Below are 23,615 nucleotides of genomic sequence, written 5' to 3' on the forward strand. Positions count from 1 at the left end.
CTCTGCTGGTGTGTTCCTCTGCTCCTTTCGACGTCCAGCTGCTTGTGTCTGTGTCCTCATAAGGTCTCGGGTTTATAGGCGCACAGGATCGGGGGAGTGGCAGGCCAGAGTGGTCTTGGAAAACACAACATTTGGGCGTGAAAACGGGAATGCCTGTTCTCATTTAGGTCTGTGGGCACAGTTCCGAGGGTGGAGCCCTCGCCAGCAATTCCGCCCTTCTCTATCCAGCACTTCCCTGCCCCGCTCTCATATCATTTCCTTGTGCTAATGACAGCTTACCTTCCTCAACCACCTTTTTTTTTTGTAGAGTGAGAATATGAAAAATGTGGAAAAAGGAGAAAAGTATAAGTAAAAGCGTATCTATCCACCCGAAATATCAATGAGTGCTTTACAGTTTAAAGTTCTGTACAGAAACTGATCTCACAATGATCGCTTGATAGTAACCCAAACCATTTCAACATACTGTGTGTAATATCTTAGAAAGAGTTTTTACTCTGAAACAATCAAAATAAACATGTTAAATATTCATTTTGCAGAAGATGTAATTACTGGGATATTCTATATAAATTCCTATGTGTTGCTTTGTTCCATTCGTTCTACCACAGCCCTATTTTGGCCCCCCTCTCCCCCTGGACTATATCAAGGGCCCCTGAGACAGTCTTCCTGATTACAAGTATCCCCTCTAATCTACTCTCTACAATGATGCCAGAGGGATCTTTCTATGATACATATCTGATTATGTCACAATCCTGCTTAAAATCTGCCAATAGCTCTGGGTAGGTATTACTGATGCTTGCAAATATTTCTAGTTTTCTCCTTCCATGAATATGGGAGAAGTATGTTTCCATCCCTCATTGCATTCAGGCATGGCCATGTGATTTGCTTTGTCCAAGGCAATGTAATCATGGTTCCATTGCATTCAGGCATGGCCATGTGATTTGCTTTGTCCAAGGCAATGTAATCATGGTTCCCTTCCGAGTGAAAGCTCCTGCTATAGACTAAATTGCCCCCCACTCCAACCCCCAATTCGTATGCTGAAGCTCTAATCCCCTATGTGACTATATTTAGAGATAGGGTTTTGAGGAGGTAATTAAGGTTAAAGGAGTCCATAAAGGTCAGGCTCTCATCAAATAGGACTGTGGTCTTTTTTCTTTTTTTTTTTTTTTTTTTTGAGACGGAGTCTCGCTCTGCCTCCCAGGCTGGAGTGCAGTGGCCAGATCTCGGCTCACTGCAAGCTCCACATCCCGGCTTCACGCCATTCTCCTGCCTCAGCCTCCCGAGTATCTGGGACTACAGGAGCCCGCCACCTCGCCCGGCTAGTTTTTTGTATTTTTTAGTAGAGACGGGGTTTCACCGTGTCAGCCAGGATGGTCTCGATCTCCTGACCTCATGATCCGCCCGTCTCGGCCTCCCAAAGTGCTGGGATTACAGGCTTGAGCCACCGCGCCCGGCCAGGACTGTGGTCTTATAAGAATAGGAAGATCTCTCTCTCTCTCTCTCTTTTTTTTTTTTTTTTTGAGACAGAGTCTTGCCCTGTTGCCTAGGCTGGAGTGCAATGGCATGATCTGGGCTCACTGGAACCTCTGCCATCCAGGTTCAAAATGATTCTCCTGCCTCAGCCTCCAGAGTAGCTGGGATTACAGGCGCCCACCACGACACCCGGCCAATTTTTGTATTTTTAGTAGACATGAAGTTTCACCATGTTGGCCAGGCCGGTCTCGAACTCCTGACCTCGTGATCTGCCCGCTTTGGCCTCCCAAAGTGTTGGGATGACAGGCGTAAGCTACTGTGCCCAGCTGAAGATTTCTTTCTCTCTCTCTCTTTTTTCTCTTCTCTTTCTCTCTCTCCCTCTCCCTGCCATGTGAGGATGCAGACAGAAGGCAGTCATATGCAAGCCACCAAGAGGGTCTTCTCCAGGACCTGACTGTGTTGGCACCCTGATCTCAGACTTCCAGCTTCCAGAACTGTGAAAAAAGTTCTGTTTAAGCCACCCAGTCTATGATGTACTTTGTTATGGCAGTATGAACTGACTAATACAGCTCCCTTTTGATTTGATAAACTCTGAAGCCTTGTGTTGAATATAACAGCATCATAACATGATGATACTTTCATATTTTGAGTTCCAAGGTATATTTGACAGAATAATAATCCCCCAAAGATGTCCATGCCATATTCTCTGGAACCTATGCAATGTGTTATATGCCAATACTTTATATGGCAAAAGGGATTATGGGCCTTGCAATGGAGAGATTATCCTAGATTATCTGAATGAGCCAAATCTAATCATAAGTTCTTAAAAGTGGAGAACTTTCTGGCTGTAGTCATACAGAGATGTGATGATGGATGAATGGTTAAATAGATGCTTTGAAGATGGAAGAAGGGAGCCATAAGCCAAGGAATGAAGGCAGCTCTAGAAGCTGAAAAAGGCAAGGAAATGGATTTTCCCTTAGGTCCTCCGGAAAGGAATGTGGCCTTGCTTATGCCTTGATTTTAGCTCAATGAGCCTTATGTCAGACTTTCAAAATACAGGAATATGAGATAATAAATTCATGTTTTCTTAAGCCATCAAATTTGTGGTAATTTGTTACTGCAGCAATAGAAAACTAATACTTTGAGTGGATAGATTATATAAATGGTCACAAATTTTTCCTTTTTGCCATTCATAGTTTTACTAGATGACATTGCAGATTCTTCCATGAAGAGGTGGAGGCTGGCCAGGCATGGTGGCCCATACCTGTAATCCCGGTTTTCTGGGAGTCCCAGGTTGGGGTTGGGGTGAGAGGGATGATTGCTTGAGCCCAGGAGTTTGAGACTACCCTGAGCAACATAGTGAGATCCTGTCAAACATTTTTTTTTTTAAAGGAGGTGGAGGCTATTTCTTTATGACTTAAATTTGGGTTGGTCATTCTTCCCCTTTCTGAGTGGGAGTGATTACTGAGGTTATCTGGTCCTCATTCTATCATTGTGTGTTGAATGTGTGTCTATAGTGATGATGGTAAGAGGGAGGGAGCCATAGCTCTTTTAACTTAACTTTTTAAGTTCACAGGTCTCTGGTTCAACAAGAGCCATGGGTCAGAACCTAATGCCAAAACTAATGTTCATCTCTCCATCCCTGCCAGTGTAGAGAGTACTGAGTCTAAGTCCAGTGTCCTAGGTCTTGGGCTCAATGCTACAATAGTGTGGTACTCTGGATTGTCTATCTGGCATTGGATTTAGCGTTTTTAAGGTGTAGAAGAGTGAACCAAATATACGATGACCAAAAAGATAGCTTGTGATAGCATAGTAATGTTTTATGTTGATTTGTGTAATGTTTTGTGTTGATTCATATCTGATTCTCCTCTCCTTTGGGGCATATGAGAAGATTAAATTTCTCTACCTCTGTGGCGAACATGTAGAGTTGTGTGACTTGTTCTGGCCAATAGATTGGAAACTGAAGTGAAAGTGAAATGAAAGCGAAACTTTCTTCTGCTACCTTGGTGCTTATAGAGGCATGTGTTAAGATGAGATGCCTGGGTTGTTGACCACATGTGGTGGTCAGATGCTCATAGTAGACTTCATATCAGTGAGAAATAAAGTTCTTCATAGTAAACTATTGGTATCTTGTTGCTTTTGTTACTGCAGGGTAACACTTAACCACTATCACTAATACAAGATCCCTAAGCTCCTAAATGTTCCATTAGAATTAGATGGTTTGGAGTTGAGCATTGGCTCTTACTATGTGGCCTTGAAAAAATTGCTTAAATTTTCTAGGTTTAAATTTTGATATAGTGTCTATTTCATGGAATTGTGTGCATTAAGTTAGGAAATGCATATAAAGTATTTAGCATAATATCTGGCACAAAGGAATAAATGTTAGTTACTGTCATTATCAACATGACTAATATTATTATTATCACCATCATGTGCATGAAAGAAAGGCACTGAGCTTCTGACTCAGCGAAACTGAAAAGTATAAATGAAGTAAAGACCTCCTTGGAGGGTGAGTCTGACATGCTCTTCACCTTTGAACTACAGAAGTGGTGAAGGTTGGTAATCTCTAATTTCAAGAAATTAGAAGCAAAACCCGAAAATCGAATGAACATTTCCAGGTAGCATTTCAGCAAGGGAATCAGAAATATTAGATTAGGGGCTTGATTGTAAGAATGATCTCTGTGAATCTTTGTAAGAATCTTAGATTTATCATTTTTACTGTTCCATATCTCTTTTAAATTGCGATAAAAACTTTCAAGTGCCTGGGTTCCTGCGTCACTTTAAAAAGGAGAAGGAGCACTGAAGAGGCTGTGTCCTCCTCTTTGAGCAACTCCAGATCAGAAAAAGGGAAGAAACATAAACAGATCAGGTCAATATGGCAGGGTAAGGAGAGGAGCAGGTAGAGTCCCAGGACTGTGGAAAGAAGAAATGGGATTTTTTTTTTTTTTTTTTTGAGATGGAGTCTCGCTCTGTTGCCCAGGCTGGAGTGCAGTGGTGCGATCTCAACTCACTGCAACCTCCGCCTCCTGGGTTCAAGCAATTCTCCTGCCTCTGCCTCCTGAGTAGCTGGGATTACTTGCATTTTTAGTAGAGATGGGGTTTCACTGTGTTGGCCAGGCTGGTCTTGAACTCCTGACCTCAAGTGATCCGCCCACCTTGGCCTCCCAAAGTGCTGGGATTATAGGCATGAGCCATCGTGCCTGGCCAGAAATGAAGAGTATTGAAGTTTGATTGTTGTCTTAAATATTCCTTGGACTTATGATTTGAAAAGTCAATGTAATCCTCCAAAGAGCACACTGGGGGAATGGAAAAGAAAGTATTGAGAAGGAAGAAAACAGAAAAATCACAAGCGGATGCAATAACAGAAAACAGCAAAGGCTCGGGGCTTTCTAGAGTTGAGTTAAATAGCCCAATGTCGTCAGAAACTCTCAGAGGACATTAGTGAGTTGCAGCATTGTAAAATTCTTTAATAATGACTCAGAATCATGTGGGTAAAAATAGGTTTAAAATATGGTTTTATAAAAAGGTAGGCCAGTATGTAAATACACATTATGAAATATTTTGATTAAGATAGTTAAAGCAAAAATTAAATAAAAATTTCATGAGTTTAAAGAAGAAAGTTTCATATATTTGGAATAGTCATTTATACGGAAAAGTGAACTTTCTGATTATTTATTCATTCAGTACATCGTAGGTGGGCAAAATCTGGCCTCTGGGCCAAACTGGGCTACACCTAATCCTTTATATATTGTTTATGACTGCTTTTGAGCTACCATAAGAGAGTAGTAGAGTATAGTTGAGAAGTTGCAACCAAGACTACGTGGTCTGCAAAGCCTGAAATGTTTACTATCTGGCCTTTTATAGAAAAATTTCCCAACTTCTGCATTAGATAATTACTGTGCATCCCCAATGTTCTGGGCACTTCGCTACAAATGTGCCTAAAGTCAATGATGCCCACTTTCCTGAAGTGCCACAGTAAAAGGCATGATAGCACCCTGCCAAGTTGATGTATATGAAAAGTGGCCCTGTGACTAGGAGAGACTCTTGTGTGTGACTAGTGGCATGCAGGAGTGGCCAGTGGCCCGGCTCTACCCTTTGAGAACATACAAGGATGTCTGAGTAGGAAATTATCTGAGGGCTACATGTTATTAGATGGTTTCTTACAAGCTGCCAAACTTGCTAGTATTAGTTTGTAAAAAATGATTGAAATGTGATTTCAGGGTTAAATCCTCCGCTGAAGTTTTGTTTTTGAGCAACATCCATTGTTTAAGTCGACTTCTTCAGGCCATCTTGGTTCCTAAAGGAAGTTGTACACCAAGTTCCACTCTGTCCTAATGGACTCTACTTTTCCTGAGTTGAGACAGATACATTTTTCAAAAGTAACAGACCTAAACAGTAAGCAATAATAACAATAACAATTGCATACAAAGAGCTGCTTCTGGCAAATACTTAACAGCTGGAGAAGTTGAGGACCTCTAACCTTATCCAATCATTATCTCCCAGAAATGCCTCACACAGGGAAAGTATGAAAATGCAGAGAAAATCAGTTATACATACACATACAAAACAAACCCACAATTAAGAAAAAATAATAGCTCTTAACACCAAGCAGCTTTTTGTTGTAGATACCCATTTCTGCCTGGAGTCTTTCTTCATTATGAAAAACCGATATAATACTTTATAGGAAAACAAAACACTTTTCTTAACCTTTGGCAGATGCATAATTAGGAATATAATATGAAAGATGGCCCCTTGCATGGTTCACGGAGGTCTTGTCCTTGAAGGCTTAGGAGGGCTTGGAATAACAACAGGCAAATTCAAAGATGCTAATTAGAAATGCAACAACTGCTTTAACAGACATGCCGAGAACATCTAAGCTTTCCAGAAATTATTCAAGCTAGAGGGAGTGAACCCATTTTGTCTGATTCCTAGATGTGTCTAATTTGAGGAAGAAAAGAACAATGGTGAGGCAACCAATGTGTTATGTTTAGAATGAAACTTGTGCATGACCGCAGCAAGAAGACTATTTTCTGGTTTTCTGCTGCTGGTGACATTTCTCAAGGCATCTGGAGATTTCTTTTAAAGTTGCCTGCTAGTCGTTTGCCCTTTATTTCTGGTACTTCTCTCTGTTATTTTCAGTACTATTCTTTGAGTTAACAACCTGGTTAAGTTTCATAATTACTTATTAATGTAAAAGTCATAGTTGTATATGTAGGAAAATATGTACACATATAGGTTCTTTAAGTAACCTGTATTTTTTTTTCTTATGAATTCCCAGTGCCTAGCACAGACTCTGGCATATAGTAGGAACTGGATACATATTTGCCAAATGAATGCATGAATTTCTCAATTCAACTTGATATAGTTTACCACAATAGTTATTTAAAAATAAAATCACCTAAGATTTTGGTTTCTAGTCTCTCACCTTCACTGCTACACTCTTGGTGCTATTTGGAAGCTCTCTAAATAGTGCTTTTTGTCCCTGGGAAAGAAAGGGTGTGTTTAGAATCTCCACCTTGTTAATACAAGCACTATGAAGATGTCTGGAGGTTTCTCAAAAAACTAAAAGTAGAGCTGCTGTATGATCCAGCCATGCCCCTGCCGGGTATATACCCCAAAGAAAGGAAATCAGTGCATCAAAGAAATATCTGCACTCCCATGTTTGTTGCAGCACTGTTCACAATAGCTAAGATTTGGAAGCAACCTAAGTGTCCATCAACAGGTAAATGAATAAAGAAAATTTGGTCTATATACACAATTGAGTACTATTCAACCATAAAAATGAATGAGATATTGGCATTTGCAACACCATGGATGGAACTGGAGATCATTATGTTAAATGAAGTTAGCCAGACACAGAAAGACAGATGTCACATGTTCTCACTTATTTGTAGGATCTAAAAATCAAACAATTTAACTCATGGAGATAGCAGGATGGTTACCAGAGGCTGGGAAGGGTAGTGGGAGACTGCGGGAGGTGGGAATGGTTAATGGGCATGAAAAATAGTTAGAAAGAATAAATAAGACATACTATTTTATAGCACGACCAGGTGAGTACAGTCAATAATAACTTAATTGTACATTTAAAAATAACTAAGAGAGTGTAATTGGATTGCTTGTAACACAAAGGATAAATGCTTGAGGTGATGGATACCCCTTCTCCATGATGTGTGTGTACATATTGCATGCCTGCATCAAAACATCTCATGCACCCCACAAATGTATACACCTAGTATGTATCCACAAAAATTAAAAATTAAAAAAAAATAGTCTCCACCTTGGGTGTGGGTTGAATAGTAGTCTAGCATATGGGTGCCCTTGTAAATATAGTGTTATGAAAGTTTCCTGCCTTGCCAGTCACAGAAATCAAATATTCTCTCAAGTAATATCCTCCTTATTTCCTCAAACTGAAGTAGCCTCTTTTTCTCTGATGCCCTCCAGCAATTTTTGTTCTTTAGGATTTTCATGCATTCATCTATTCATTCAAAGGCATTTGTTATTAATAGAAACCATTTTAGAATCTTTACAAATTTTTTTTTGAGACAGGGTCTCGCTCTGTCACCCAGGCTGGAGTGCAGTGGAGTGATCTCGGCTCACTGCAACCTCCACCTCCCGGGTTCAAGCGGTTCTCCCACTTCTGCCTCCCGAGTAGCTGGGACCACAGGCACGTACCACCACACCCAACTAGAATCTTTACAATTATTGATTTGTCTCTTGAAGAAGATTTTAAGTGTTGCTACTTACCATGCTTGTGATTTTGGGCAAGTTATTAAACCTAGCCTCAGTTTCCCTTTCTGCAAGTGGGAATGAGGACAGAATCCATCACAGAATTATTGTAAAGATTAAATAAATACTTTAACTTGTCCAATGGCAAGTGCTTAATACATGTTAGCAATTTATTTATTATTATTATTATTATTATTATTATACTTTAAGTTCTAGGGTACATGTGCACAACGTGCAGGTTTGTTACATATGTATACATGTGCCATGTTGGTGTGCTGCACCCATTAACTCGTCATTTACATTAGGTATATCTCCTAATGCTATCCCTCCCTCCTCCCACACGTTAGCAATTTAATAATAATAATAGCTATTACGATTATAAATCAGATTCTTGAGGAGAGGGACAGTCTCATGTTTCATATTAGATAGTGCAATGTTCAATTGATATTTGTTGCATTAGTTTTATCTTACAAAGCAGCGAGAGGTTTCAACACAGAGCACAAAATAACTCTGGGGTTGGTATTTCTCCATAGCATCATCAAAACAAGCTGCCTTGGCTGATAGAAGACCAAAGTCTTTGATTCAAGAGGCTTAACCCTTGCATTCTTTTCTCATAGCCTCCAGTTCAAGTGCTTACCTTTCTACCTCCCATTGTCTCCCAGAGGATGAGCTGGTTTAGGCTGATTGCTGGCTCCTGATCTTTGGCGAAAGGCTCCTTATAGATCTCTGCACTTACAAAGCAACTTTGTAGAGCCCTTGCTGAGCTGAGGAAGAGTTGTACAAAAAGGAACGAAATGAAGCCAGTGTTTCTGGGCTTATCGCTAGGGCCTGGGAATGGATAATAAACAAGAGGGATCCAAAGGTGTCATGTAGGAAGCAGTCATTAGAACCCATATGTTCTCTCCTAAATGGTTTCGAGCACAGTTGTGCATTTAAAAGAAACAGAATGCCACTTTCAAAATAGTCTTTTTTGGTGCTATATTAATATGAATGTGAATGGCAATTTTGCAAACTGGGCCCCAAATTTTCATAGTGTAGGTTTAAGAAGGGATTCTCCCTTTCTGGCCTGTAATATATTGTATGTTGGTTAAAATCCAGTGTCCTTATCAAGAAACTCTATGTAAGATTGCAATCAAGACTGTGACAGGAACATTTTCCAGTAAGTGAGCATATTTTGGAGGGTTTAGGCAATGAGAAATGGGGCCAGAGATGTAGGGAAGAATCTGATGTGAGCATTGCTGTCTAATCTAGGGATGGGACTTTATCTTTTAGGCAGTGGGAGCTACTAACGGTTTTTAATCTATGGATTAGCATGCTCTTATTTGTGTTTGAGAAAGGTCACTTGACCTGCAACTGCACTTGTGTGTGTGTGTGTGTGTGTGTGTGTGTGATAGTAGACATGTTGGAGGTTAGTTCAAAGACTAATTCCAAGTGAAAGATGGTGAGAGCTAATGAAGGCAGCAGAGGTGGAGATAGAGAGGGCTGATAGGTATTAAAGAGGTAGAGCTTAATGACTGGTATGATTTATTCTTGGCGGTTGGATGTACTTTGTGGAAGGAGGCTCACACTGAGTGGAAGATGTTGTATTCCTTGAGTTTCCTTCTTTGAGATAAGAAATACAGGTGGGGCTGGGCATAGTGGCTCATGCCTGCAATCCCAGCACTTTGGGAAGCTGAGGCAACTGGATCACTTGAGGTCGGGAGTTTGAGACCAGCCTGACCAACATGGTGAAACCCCATCTCTACTAAAAATACAAAATTAGCCGGGCATGGTGGCACATGCCTGTAATCCCAGTTACTCGGGAGGCTGAGGCAGGAGAATTGCTTGAACCCGGGAGGCGGAGGTTGTGGTGAGCTGAGATTGCGCCACTGCACTCCAGCCTGGGCAAGAAGAGCAAAATTCCGTCTCAAAAAACAAAAACAAAAGCAAAAACAAAAAGAAATGCAGGTGGATGCTGCAGTTTCATGATTTCAATGATCTACAAATTGATAATGCCAAAATCTGTACTTCCAGTCCCTGCCTTCTTCCTGTGTTCTAGATCCACACACCTAGCTTTTTATTGGATGACTTCATTAGTTCACGTGTGCCTGAACCCATGTCCCCAAACCAACGTGGTTATTTTTGCTTTCTGAGTCCCCTCCTCAACCTTCATTTCCTCAGTGAATGACACCACCACCTACCCGGTTACTGCTCATGACAAAATTTTGGGAATTATTCTTAATTCATCTCCTTGTGTCACTCACCTCTAGTTATCCCAAATTCTGTCAGTTTAACATCTTTAATATCTATTTGTTCTGTCCATTATTTTCTAGCTTCATGTACAAGAACAGGAAGTTGAAGTAAGGTGCTGAACTACCAAGACAGGGTCCTATATTAGAGTGTAAGATTTCAGAGATGTAGCAATTCTAAATGATTAAAATTACTTCTATGTAGTGGCTGGAAGTGATCAGATAAGGTCTGATCTAGGGAGGTCACAGCATTGAAAAAATGAGGTGCACACCTCTTTCCTATACAGAGGAGAATTATCCACCTTATAAATCCTTAACAGTTGAAAATGGCAGATACTCAACTTTTAAGCCATACTTGCAGTTAAAAGGTGCATGGAACCCAGCTGCCATTAACTAGATGTAGCCACCGTAGGCTTTGAATTTAGAGTCACAGTAGCAGAAATAGTATATGGTGCTGCAAGTCTGTGGCCTTACAGGAATGACAGTGTTGACTGTGGTGTTAGTGGTTACAGTAAGATTACGCTTCTGGTGCAGAAGTGGCAGCAGTACAAAGAGCAGTGTCTAGTAGATTGATGGCCCTTATTTGACTAGCTCTGTAGTGTGCTTTTGGGCATTGGTGCTAGCTGATTAGACTTGAGCCCTTCCAATTAGTTAGAAGATGTGGCAGCCATTTTTCCAGCTGCAATAACAGAAAATATCATTAGTGGTGGCTTAAGCCATTAAGATTTTAAAATAAGTTTGGTGTTAATAGCTACTGACTTTTTTAAAGGTTTTTTTTTTTTTTTTTTTTTTTTTTTTTTTTTTTTTTGAGACAGGGTCTCACTCTGTCGCCCAGGCTAGAGTGCAGTAGTGCAATCTAGGCTCACTGCAAGCTCTGCCTCTCAGGCCCAAGTGATCCTCCTGCTTCAGCCCCCAAAGTAGCTGGGACTACAGGCATGTGCCACCACGCCTGGCTACTTTTTGTATTTTTTATAGAGATGGGATCTCACCATGTTGCCCAGGCTGGTAGCAAACTCCTGGGCTCAAGCAATCTGCCCGCCTCAGCCTCCCAAAGTGGCTACTAACATTTTGTGAATAGGTTGACAATGTCAAGGTTCTCTTTCAGCCTCTTGGTCTTTCCTTTAGGCTGCCGTCTTTGTCAAGACAAGGATCAAAAGAGGGGACAGGTTAGCACCAGTTATATATTTCGTTTTAATCAGAAGAGCTAAAGGTTCCTGAAACTCCAGCAGGCTTAGGCATACATATTATTGACCAGAGCTGAGTAATATGGTCAACTAGCTGTATGGAAATGTGAGAAATGAGTATTTAATGAGTATTTGGAGTGTCCAACCTCTATGATACAACTGGAGATGAAGAAATTGAGAAAAGAACAGCTAATCTACAATGTCTGCCACTTAAAGCAACCTTTTTAAAAAGATATTGTGGATATTGCTTCAATCAACCAGAATCAGTCTGCTGCTTCCCACAAAGAATCCTGTATGATAATCTAAGGCTTGACAACTAATAAGATCAAATACGAAGGGAGACAGGAATTAAAGATGATTCTAAAAGCATAGAATTAGAGAATGGTGCCTTTCTTGATTGAAATAAGAAAAACATTTACTAAGGGTTGAATGATTTATAGGCTTACTCTGTTTACTCCTTTACCTGCTTTTAAAATGAGAAGCATGTTGCCACAGCTGAATCTCTAATTGGTAAAGTATGTGGCAAAAATATTTTTGAATTGGAAAAGCTCACTTTACCTGTTTCAGGTGCCACAGTCACCTCTTCTACATTTGGCTGGCTTCTCCTGGTACATTTAAAGGTAATTTTGAATTTTCAGTGTTATCATGGTTGCTTTGAGAATGAAACTCCGGTTTGTCTTTGCATAGGACTTGTTACATAAGTGGTAGAATTAATTGTTCATTAAGGCAGTAATTGAGGTTGATTAAATAGTGATTTAGTGAATCAGTTACAATATAAGTTCATAAAAGTGCAGCCCTTAGTTTTTGATTTTCTTCTTATTACTTTTTCTTTGGGGCAAAATTTATTGAAAATTTACAGTAAGAAAACCTTCTCAGAGTCAACTAACAATACCAGTGTCCTCCCACCACCAGGGACTGCTTGCTACCTCAGTGCCTTTGAATGTTCACTGTCAGTACTTGGCTAACTTTTGCCCTTCCTTTAAGACAGCCCACTTTAAAAATTATGAATATTACCTCATTTGGCAGGCTCAGTCACTATTGCTTTCCACAAGGAACCCTATGTGATAATCCAAGGCTTGGCACCTCATAAGAACATGGGTCATAAGAACATGGGTTGATGTCACCTCCTCCAGAAAGCCTGTCCCTAAATTTAGATACCCCTTCTTTTAGAGGGGAAGGCCCTTTGCTTTATTTATCTCTTTATTCCATGTACCTGAGACAGGTCCTCAATGAATGCTTGTTGAATATAAAAATGGGTCAATATTGGAGAGCTTACAAGTAATTGAATATTGTCTTGATCAATGGGGGGATGAGAGTGTCATAGTAAAGGAAGACGGACAGAGATAGAGATAGAGATAGAGATAGAGAGAGAGAGAGATAGATAGAGACAGAGAGAGAGAGATCCAAGCCATTCCTAGTGTATGAGAAGGCCAGATATTAGGAGAAGGGTGAGACAAAAGTATAGGAGATGTCTACATAAAGCTCATATTGCCTTGGATATTAGAATATTGGAAACTGTAACTGGTTGTTATGTTTGAGTTTTTCACTTGCCTACAGCTATAAAACTTCATTGCTTTTTTGCCATCTGCTTTAATTTTTCAAATCCCCAGAGGTCTTACTCCATGATATGGTATGGCTATGTTACCACCCAGATCTTATCTTGAATAGTAGGTCCCATAATCCCCACATGTCACGGGAGAGACCCAGTGGGAGGTAATTGAATCAAGGTGGCAGTTAACCCCTTGCTGCTGTTCTTGTGATAGTGAGTGAGTTTTCGCAAGATTTGATGGTTTTATAAGGGACAGTTCCCCCTTTGCTTGGCACATCTCCTTCCTGCTGCCATGTGAAGAAGGACATGTTTGCTTCCCCTTCTGCCATGATTGTAAGTTTCCTAAGGCCTTCCCAGCCATGTGGAACTGTGAGTTAATTAAACCTCTTCCCCTTTATAACTTACCCAGTTTCAGATATGTCTTCATAGCAGTGTGAAAATGGACCAATACACTCCTCCAGCATGACAAAGTCTCCCAAACCATGGCTCCAATGTCTCATACCCTCCTTGGGGAAGCCCATGCTTTCTCATCTCTCTAACTCTATGCAACTTTAGCAGCTTTGGATGGAAGTTATGATGATGGCATCTCTCTGTCCTCTCTAATCTTCTAGATTGGCAGGCAAAGGAAGTAGCTGGATCTTTTCTATATCCCTTACTTTTCTATGTCTCTTCAGAACCAAAAAGACTGTCTAGTAATTTAGAGCCCCAGATCTGGCTTACCATTAAGCTGGCTCATCCAGTATACTCATGCACTTTGGACCTTGGAGGGGCATAGTCATTTGCCCTTATAGCTCAGTAAAATATATTCCAAGAAATCTCATTCTTTCAGGTTCCTGAAAGAATTCATGCTTAGTTTCCCTTTCTGCTGCCCCTTCCCTCCCAACTTAATCCATAGTTAATTGCCTTTTTCATGTCAGCTGGCGTAAGGACTCAGAGGTGTTTCAGCTTTCTTAAGACATTTTTTCCTAGTTTGATCCAGCTGCCTTTCTTTGTGGCTCTATTTTGATGCGTGATATGATTGTTTATACTGTGATTTTTAAATCTGAATAATTATCTTGTGTTTTTAGGAGTAAAGTGTTATTTGGAAATCTTACAAATGAATAGACTCAGATTTCCTCTTCCTATCAGGAGAAGGAAGAACAGGTTCCTCTCTCCCCATGTTCCTGTAATGTTTTTTGCATAGTGGAAGTCAACAACTTACTTCTTCTACCTGCTGTCCATGTCCTTGTTTGGTGATGGCCATTGGTTTGTGATTTGTGGCTGAACCAGAGGCATCCCCCCAACCCCAATGAGAAAATTAAGGTCAAGCTCAATCTTCTAATTTTAGAAACAAAATCAACTGGCTTTTACGTTTCAAAGGCCTTTATGCCATTTATTTCAAAAGTGATGTGTTATTTATACTTGGCTTAAACTGGGCCAACCTACTGGAGTATTTTGTGATAATTGGCTACCCGGGGCTCCAGAATTGCTGCAGGATCTTGTTAAAATGGCTGCTTGCTCCTCCTTGGAGAATTGTGAAAGTACAAAAAGAAAATCATTGTGGTTAGAAAAATCTTTTTCTGCTTTATTATTCAAAAAGCGCTGCTGTTAGCTTCTTCTGTGGGAGTGTTTCCCAGGGATAGTCTTAATTATTGATGGCTAAATTCTCATTACTTAATGGAATTTGAACTTTAAGGGGAAACAAGAGGGAACTTTTCTTGCTAATTGGTGACACATATTGTCTCCCCTACATCCGTAGAAGAAGATATTGGCTTGACAGAAAAGAGAGATCAGAGACTGTGGAAAGAGGCAAGGGAAAGGTGAGACAGGAGAGAGAGGTATGCATTGACTTCTCCTCTGGAACCCTACGAGATGTTTTCTGGTTCTAATTAGAACTTAACACTACTCATCTCTCCCATGTATGAGTATGTAATAGGGAGGAAAATAATTGTGAATAAAACATTGTTGTTCTTCCATAGAGATGCTTCTGTTACAGAAGAAGTCCTCGGTGAACTTGAATATGCAAAGGTGGCCTAGAAGGCAGAACTCTGACTTATTCTTCATCATTTATTAAGGAGATTTTAGAGTTTGGAGGGCTGTAGGGATCTTGGGGAAAGAATGTGTAAAGTTGGAAAGAAAATAGTACAACTTCTTAGGATGACCCAGGCTGGGTAATATCTTTCAAGAACAAGGATGTCTAATGCTTAATTTGAACTTGTGTATATTACTGTGATATATACCCCTTTCCCCAGATAATCATTTAAGTCAGCTTTTTTTTGTTTGTTTATGTTATTTTTTATTTTTTGAGACATGGTCTCGCTCTGTTGCCCAGACTGGAGCACAGTGGCACTATCTCGGCTCACTGCAGCCTCCGCCTCCTGGGTTTAAGCAATTCTCCTGCCTCAGTCTCCATAGTAGCTGGGATTATAGGCATGAGCCACTCTATCAGGCTAATTGGTTTTAAAAAATATTTTTAATAGAGATGGGGTTTTACCATGTTGGTCAGGCTGGTCTCAAACTCGTGGCCTCAAGTGATCCACCTCCCTTGGCATCTCAAAGTGCTGTGATTACAGGCATGGGCCACCATGCCTGGCCTAAGTCAGCTTTTGCTGAAATAATATTGCACAACAAACAACCCCAATCTTAGTAGCTTCCAACGGCAAACATTTATTTATTTTGTTTCAGTCTGTGGGGTTAACTGCAGTAACTGCTCCCAGCTGCAGGTCAGATTTAGGTCTGTTCCTATGGCTTTCATGTTTTGGCCCAGGCTGAAGGAGTAGTAGCTCCCTGAGGCAAGCTCTTCTCTAGGAGGGCTGGAGCAGAAGTAGCCAAGCCAGACTGGGCAAGCCCTTTTAAAGCCTCTGCTCAGAGGTGGCTTACATCATGTTTGCGTCAATTCCATTCAGCAAAGTCAGTCACGTGGCCAGGCCAAGTAGGAGGGAGCAGAAGTCTATTCCTTCCTCAGAGGAGGGGAGGAAGGAAGAGTGAACACCTGAGAACAGTATTTGCTAAATAATGCCACCCACATCCCCTAACCTTCAGGAAATCTGGGAAAGTTCACTGGCATGCATGCATGTGCACTGCCTTGAATTAGGATTTTTATTTTATTTGTTTATTTACTAATAGAATAAGGGAAAGTATGAGTTGCAAATCAGGTTGCCACAGAGTGAATTCAGATGACACAACACTGAGCTCACTAAGTAGGAATCCGAAGCCAGCTGACCTTGAAAATGGAAGTTTCACCACACTCACCCTATATTTGCAGAAACTGTGTGTGTGCGTGTGTGTGTTTTGCACAGTTAACCCTTCAAAATCCACAGACTGAGCATTCAAATCAATCCTTTTTCTTTTTTAAGGGCTGAGAGACCATAGTTTACATCTGGACTACATGTAAGCTTTGAGAGCAGTAAAATTATTCACTCTGGTTCTACTTGTCAAAAACCAATTCATATTCTTGAGTCCATCTCATTTTATACCGCCATTTTTTTCCCTGAATAAAAATCACTTGATTGGCTCTCCCAGACTCACTCAAGCCCCTGGATGAGTCAATTTCCCATCCAGCCTTTTAGTGTCACCTCCGTTTTCACTAAGATACCCGGCAAAGAAAAGGGAGAGACTTCTTTTGCCAAAGGCTGTGAACCATGGAATGTGAGAGTTCAGCTCCTGTTTTTTCTTACTTTTTTCTACAGACTCAATTAGGAGACTCAAAAACCAAAACAAAAGCAAAACCCCAAGGCTCATTGTTTGTCTCAGTTTTGCACCAGCTTTCTGCTACCTCCTGAGCCCAGATCTTTTCAAATCTTTTTTATATTTGAAGATTTGCAGTCTGTTACTTTTTAATAAGTGCAGCATCCACACAGTCATTTTTAGACAACTCACCCACCCCAACCATTTCTTTTCCTCAAACCGAAGCTTATTTTCAGTTTGCTTTCTTTTTTACTTATTGCAGAAGAATCCTTTGCCTGAACTGATAAAGAAGAAAAAGAAAGTGCCAGTATTCTTTTGCTTCACAATACGGCAGGAATGAGGAGGAGGCAAAATATATTTTTTTAAGGAAGGAAAAGATGAGGTTAAAGGAAATGGATGGATCCATTGAATTCGATGACGTCCACCCCACATGACCTCCCTGCCTGGCTCGGCTTTGCATGGCCTTGTTACTGTTTTTATATTCCCTTCTCACAGCAACTTTTCCAATGAAGAAAAGAGACTGGACAAAGGGATTATTTCAGTAATTTTCCTCCTTCTTCCCTTGGCTCCCATGGCTGTCTTTTCCAAGGCTGACTGCTTACTGCTAGCTAGAGTGGGCTCCTCTCCTCCTTTCTGCTGTTATTCTTTCAAAAGACAGTTGTGTGTTGAAGAAAAATATCATACCAGGTTCTTTTCCTTTAGAATTGAATTAACTAGCTGAGAAAATGACTATCAGCAACCAGTTAGCTTTTAAGGTGGAGAGTTCCTTGTCCATAAGAACACAGAATTTTAGAGCCGCAAGGTATTTAGAGATTGTCACTTCCAATCACCTTTCTTTATAGATGGAGTTCCAAAGAAGCTGAAGGCTTTCCCAAGGTCACACCACTAGTTATTGGTAGTACTGGGACTAGAGCCCAGTCGTCCTAATTCTATTCTTCCCATTACACCTAATTTAATTCCAGAATCTAGATTACAATTAAAGGCCCAGACATATTAATCTTTAACTTCTAACGTGGCAGACTGAGTTTTAAAAGAGAGAATGCTGAAATTCTCGGTAGAGATAATAAGGGGGGCCACTGGGGAAAGAATAAAACTGTCCAAGAATAAAACAAATTCCCAGCTTCTTGCTTTTGGTAGAAATATATCTTAACAAGAAAGTTCCAAGCATGCAAATGTAAAGAAAAGAGTTTGATTGTCAAAGCCAACCTGCAAAATTTTCTCCTGCATCATTCTGGGAGACTCCAGAACAAAGAAACACAATGTCATTAACAAAGGAAGGAGGGATTTGAAAGGGCTCAGTGCTTAAAACATATCCTTTTCTTCTTCCAGGTTTATAAACATGATTTTGGAGATGGAAATTTCTTACAAAGCAACACAGTCTCTTTGCCCTATTCCTGTAACAATAACACTAATTTAAATAACTCTAATCTTCAAATAGGCTACAGTATCTTGCAGATATTTTTGAGTTGTTTGATCACTCTCTCCTTGCCAGTTTCCCCTGTATGGCTCAGCTCTGCATGGGCTTTTAATTTTTTCCCATATTTCTTTATCACTGCAACCTTTTCTGATGGCAAGAAAAGACTGTGAAAATTGATTTCAATCATTTCCCTCACCACTCCCTTGCAAAGTAGAGGGTAGAGCGTGGGAAACAGCAGTTGTGGATAAGAGTGGTGGGGCAGGAGTGAGAAGTTGTGGAAATATTGATTATTTGAGTTTTAATTTATTTCCTAAAGGGAGAAATCTTTAGCCTCCAAAATTGAGGAAGTTATTTAAAGTTGAGTCTTCAAATTGGTAGGAGGGAAGGAGGTAGCATTAATAGGCACAGATAAGTCTGTATATTTTAGATGTTGTTGCAAAAACATGTGCCCCCTTTTGCTGTCTTTTTCCCAGGACCTGGAGCATACAGTCCCTGAGTATAGAGCTTTCCTGAAGGTCCCCCCCTTGCGTCACCAGCCCTGTCCCCTTCCCTTTACCTGTCCTTCCTCCCTCTTATTTATTTTTTATTTTTTATTTTTGAGACGGAGTCTTGTTCTGTCACCCAGGCTGGAGTGCAGTGGCGCCATCTCGGCTCACTGCAAGCTCCGCCTCCTGGGTTCACGCCATTCTCCTGCCTCAGCCTCCTGAGTAGCTGGGACTACAGGCGCCCGCCACCACGCCCAGCTAATTTTTTTGTATTTTTAGTAGAGATGGGGGTTTCACCGTGTTAGCCAGGATGGTCTCGATCTCCTGACCTCGTGATCTGCCCACCTCGGCCTCCCAAAGTGTCCTTCCTCCCTCTTTGTGTTTCTCTCTTGCTTTCTGCTTTCTTTCCTTCTTTCATTGAATCACCTTTCTTTTATGTCTAAGATTGTTGGGCATGTATTTTCAGGTTTATAGGCCTCTTTTATTTTAAATAGTATTTAATTAAAAAATTCATAATAATAACAACAGTGTTAATATCAGCTGTCTTTTATTGACTGTGTTTCTAAGGGCTTTCTGTATATTTAATCACCACCACAGAACTACTGATCACTGCTCTTTCCTCCGTTTGACAGATGAGGAAATGAAAGAGAGTTGAACAATTTATTTACAGTTTTTTTTTTTTAAATTTGTTTTTGAGCGAGAGTCTTGCTCTGTCACTCAGGCTGGAGTACAGTGGTACGATCTTAGCTCACTGTAACTCCCACCTCCTGGGCTCAAGTGATTCTTCTGCTTCAGCCTCTCGAGTAGCTGGGATTACAGGTGCCCGCCACCACACTCGGCTAATTTTTATATTTTTAGTAGAGACATGGTTCCACTATGTTGGCCAGGTTGGTCCTGAACTCCTGACCTCAGGTGATCCACCTGCCTTGGCCTCCCAAAGTGCTGGGATTACAGGTGTGAGCCACCATGCCTGGCCATTATTTCTGTTATTTCTGTTGAAGAGGCAGTAATTGGAAGAGCTGAGATCTGAACACATGCTTTTCCAGTTGGAAAGCCTGTTTTCTAGATGTTACTATGCTATCAACAGCCATTTCCTTCCTCCCCTTCCTCCACCCGCACCATCTCCAAAATCCCTGGAACTCAAATCTTTGCCTTCGATGTGATTTCTACATGTGGCATCAAAGTTTCTGGCCAAAAAGCATGCTGTGTGATTGTATTCACCTTTGACCATCAAGGTGGAGCTGCACTTGTGGTGTTTGTGTTGTAAGGATGAACAGAGCAAAAGAAGAGATACCTTGGTTAATTGGAGTGTCAGATTCTGGAAGGTTTCTTAGAGAAAAACAAGAGAGACATGAATTCATTCAATTTATTCCACAGATAGTTATTGTCATTGAGTCTGTAGCTTTCAGAAAAGAAAGGACTCCACTTGAAAAATAAAAAACCACTCAAACAGTCTTCCTCATTCCTACTTCCAGGTGCTCATTAAGGAAGTTTTGTTTCAAAATACTTTGATTTTAAAATGGAGTGTCAAGGGGTCCTGGATCAACAGCTCTGACAGGAGCTCAGTCTTCCATTTATTCTCAGAAAAGGAATAAAACGCATTAGGCTAAATAATTAAACCTCCGTCCCACCCTCACCTTCTCTCCCCTCTTTTCCTTTCTCCCTGCCCTGACCCTCCATCTGAATGTCTTTGTCCTAGCTATGCAGAGAGCATGAGAGAGACTTGGAAGCACATGGTCAAGTGTTCCGTTCAGCACAAGCTCTGCTTGGTTGGCAAAGTGCTTCTTTTCTCCTTGTCCATATTTCTGTAAGTGAAGAGAGAGGCACATGGAAAGAGAAACACACCTCTCCTGCTTCCTCAGTGACTGTTTTCTGTACCTATGGCAGTTGCTGTGATACTATCTGGGGTCTCCCCAGCATGCCACAGTCCTGTGTTTGAACCTCAAATCCTTGGAAATCTCACCCCCAGTACGGCAGGAGTTTGCTTGATCAGTCCTGAAATGTTTTGGAAGCAGAGGTCATGATGGCTATTGGCAGTGGTTGATATATATGAAAGAGAATAAAGATGAAACCCATCAAGTTTAATTTTATCCTAGACTTTACATGGAATTCCACTACTGAATTCCAGAGGTTAGAAGGCCAGGGCTAGCTCCCATGCCTGCTGGCCTTTGTGGAAAGAATGTTAATTAGAATAGCAATGTGAAAATAACTGCTGTGTTATTTGCCTAGCTTTAGGTAGAATATAATTGATGATAATAAACAATATTTGAGTACCTTCTCTGTATTAGGTTTTACAAATATTATTTTCTTAAATCTTTACAACAAATCTATGAGGTAGGTAGGTAATCTTTTACCCATTTTTATGTATAAAGAAACTGAGGGCTGGATGAGGTGGCTCATGCCTGTAATCCCAGCCCTTTTGGCAGGTGAGAATTCTACCACTGAACCACCAATTCAATCTCAGCAATTTGGGAGGCCGAGGTGGGTGGATCGCTGGAGGTCAAGAGTTCGAGACCAGCCTGGCCAACATGGTGAAACCCCCATCTCTACTAAAAATACAAAAATTAGCTGGGCCTGGTGGCAGACACCTGTAATCCCAGCTACTTGGGAGGCTGAGGTGAGAGAATCACTTGAACCCAGGAGGTGGAGGTTGCAGTGAGCTGAGATTGCACCACCATTGCACTCCAGCCTGGGTGACAGAATGAGACTCCATCAAAAAACAAACAAAAACAAAACAAAACAAAAAAACAACAACAGAAAAAATCAAACTGAGGCTCAGGGTTTTTGGAATATTTCCCCAAAGACATTGAGCAAGGACTTGGACTCAGAAGCCCAGGAATGCTCTTTCAATTTGATGCACTGTATATATTATATGCATCGAAGTGTTTTCTGTCTTTTAGGAAGGACTGTATCCTGTGGAATGGAATATATGTGGGCAGAAGTAGGAAACAGCCAAGAGCTCAACATTATACTATTTAGATAGTCAGCCCTAGAATCCTAAGAGGAAACTAGAGTAAATAATGCTTTGCAAAAAGCCATTAAAAGTCTCTGAAAGAAAAATTCTTACGGTATTCACAGGTGAGAGTGACTTGGGAGATAGATATTTAAAAGTTACAAGGATGAGAGATTCAGAATTTGTTAAGTGGACTAGAACAAAGAAGTGGGATGCACCTTCAATATCAGTAGCCAAGAGAAGGCTGGCAAGCATCCATTACAATAAAGTTTGGGTGTTTCACGAAAAACATGGCCTAAAAGCCAAAATGGGAAAAGAGAAGACTCCAACCAACATTGCCATCATTGGACACTTAGGTTCAGGCAAGTCCACCACTACTGGCCATCTGACCTACGGATGTGGTGGCATTGGCAAAAGAATAATCAAAAGATTTGAGGAGGAGGCTTCAAATATGGCTGGGTCTTGGATAAACTAAAAGCTGAGCCTGAGCATGATGCCATCATTGATATCTCCCTGTGGAAATTTGAAACCAGCAAGTGCTATGTGACTATCATTGATGCCCCAGTACCCAGAGACTTTATCAAAAACGTGGTTACAGGCGCATCTCAGGCGGGCTGTGCTGTCCTGATTGTTGCTGCTGGCATTGGTGAATTTGAAATCGGCATCTCTAAGAATGGGCAGATCCAGGAGCACGCCCTCCTGGCTTACACACTGGGTGTGAAACAGCAAATCCTTGGTGTTAGCAAAATAGATTCCACTGAGTCATTCTACAGTCAGAAGAGATACAAGGAAATAGTTAAGGAAATCAGTACTTTCCTTAAGAAAACTGGCTACAGCCTTGACACAGTAGCACTTGTGTCCATTTCTGGTTGGAATGGTGACAGCATGCTGAAGTCAAGTGCTCACAGGTCTTGGTTCAAGGGATGGAAAGTCACCCGTAAAGATGGCAATGCCAGTGGGACCACACTGCCTGAAGCTCTGGACTGCATCCTACCACCAACTTGTCCAACTGACAGGCCCTTGCATCTGCCACTCCAGGATGTCTACAGAATTGGTGGTACTGATACTATCTTTGTGGGCCGAGTGAAGCCTGGGTTTCTCAAACCCGGCACCATGGTCACCTTTGCTCCAGTCAACGTTACAACTAAAGATGTGTTGAAATGTACCATGAAGCTTTGAGTGAAGCTCTTCCTGGGGACAGTGTAAGCTTCAATGTCAAAAATGTGCCTGTCAAAGTTGTTCATTGTGGCAACACTGCTGGTAACAGCAAAAATGACCCACCAATGGAAGAAGCTGGCTTCACTGCCCAGGTAACTGTCCTGAACCATCCAGGCCAAATCAGTGTTGGTTATGCCCCTGTAATGGATTAACACACAACTCACATTGCTTGCAAGTTTGTTGAACTGAAGGAAAAGATAGATCACCATTTTGGTAAGAAGCTGGAAGATGACCCTAAATTCTTGAAGTCTGGTGATGCTGCCATTTTTGGTATAGTTCCTGGCAAGCCTATGTGTGTTGAGAGCTTCTCTCACAGTACTCCTCTGGGTTGTTTTGTTGTTTGTGATATAAGATAGACAGTTGCTATGGATGTCATCAAAGCAGGGGACTAGAAGCCTACTGCAGCTGGCAAGGTCACTAAGACTGCCCAGAAAGCTTGGAAGGTTAAATGAATATTACCCCTAACACCTGCCATGCTAGTCTTCACCTTTTATGCCTGAGGTTGCATTTTTTTTGAACTTTTGCATTCAGACCTTGGCAATGACCTTGAGCAGTAGGATATAAATAACTCCCACATGCTTAGCGTTCCAATAATGGAACACTAGGCATAAATGGGTTTTAATCAGTGGTGGAAGAACAGTCTCAGAGTTGTTTATTTCAATGGCCATTTAAGGTTAATAGTTAAAGGCTGGTTAATGATAACACTGCATCATAAAAAA

At 41.0% G+C, this 23,615-nt stretch overlaps 1 pseudogene; it reads left to right on the forward strand.

Annotated features, from left to right (window-relative positions):
* Window positions 1-21,985: 21,985 nt before the first annotated feature.
* LOC710185 (elongation factor 1-alpha 1 pseudogene) lies at window positions 21,986-23,348 on the forward strand (annotated as a pseudogene).
* Window positions 23,349-23,615: the final 267 nt, after the last annotated feature.

This window comes from Macaca mulatta, chromosome 7 (genome assembly GCF_049350105.2).
Source record: "Macaca mulatta isolate MMU2019108-1 chromosome 7, T2T-MMU8v2.0, whole genome shotgun sequence".
NCBI classification, from domain to species: Eukaryota; Metazoa; Chordata; class Mammalia; order Primates; family Cercopithecidae; genus Macaca; species Macaca mulatta.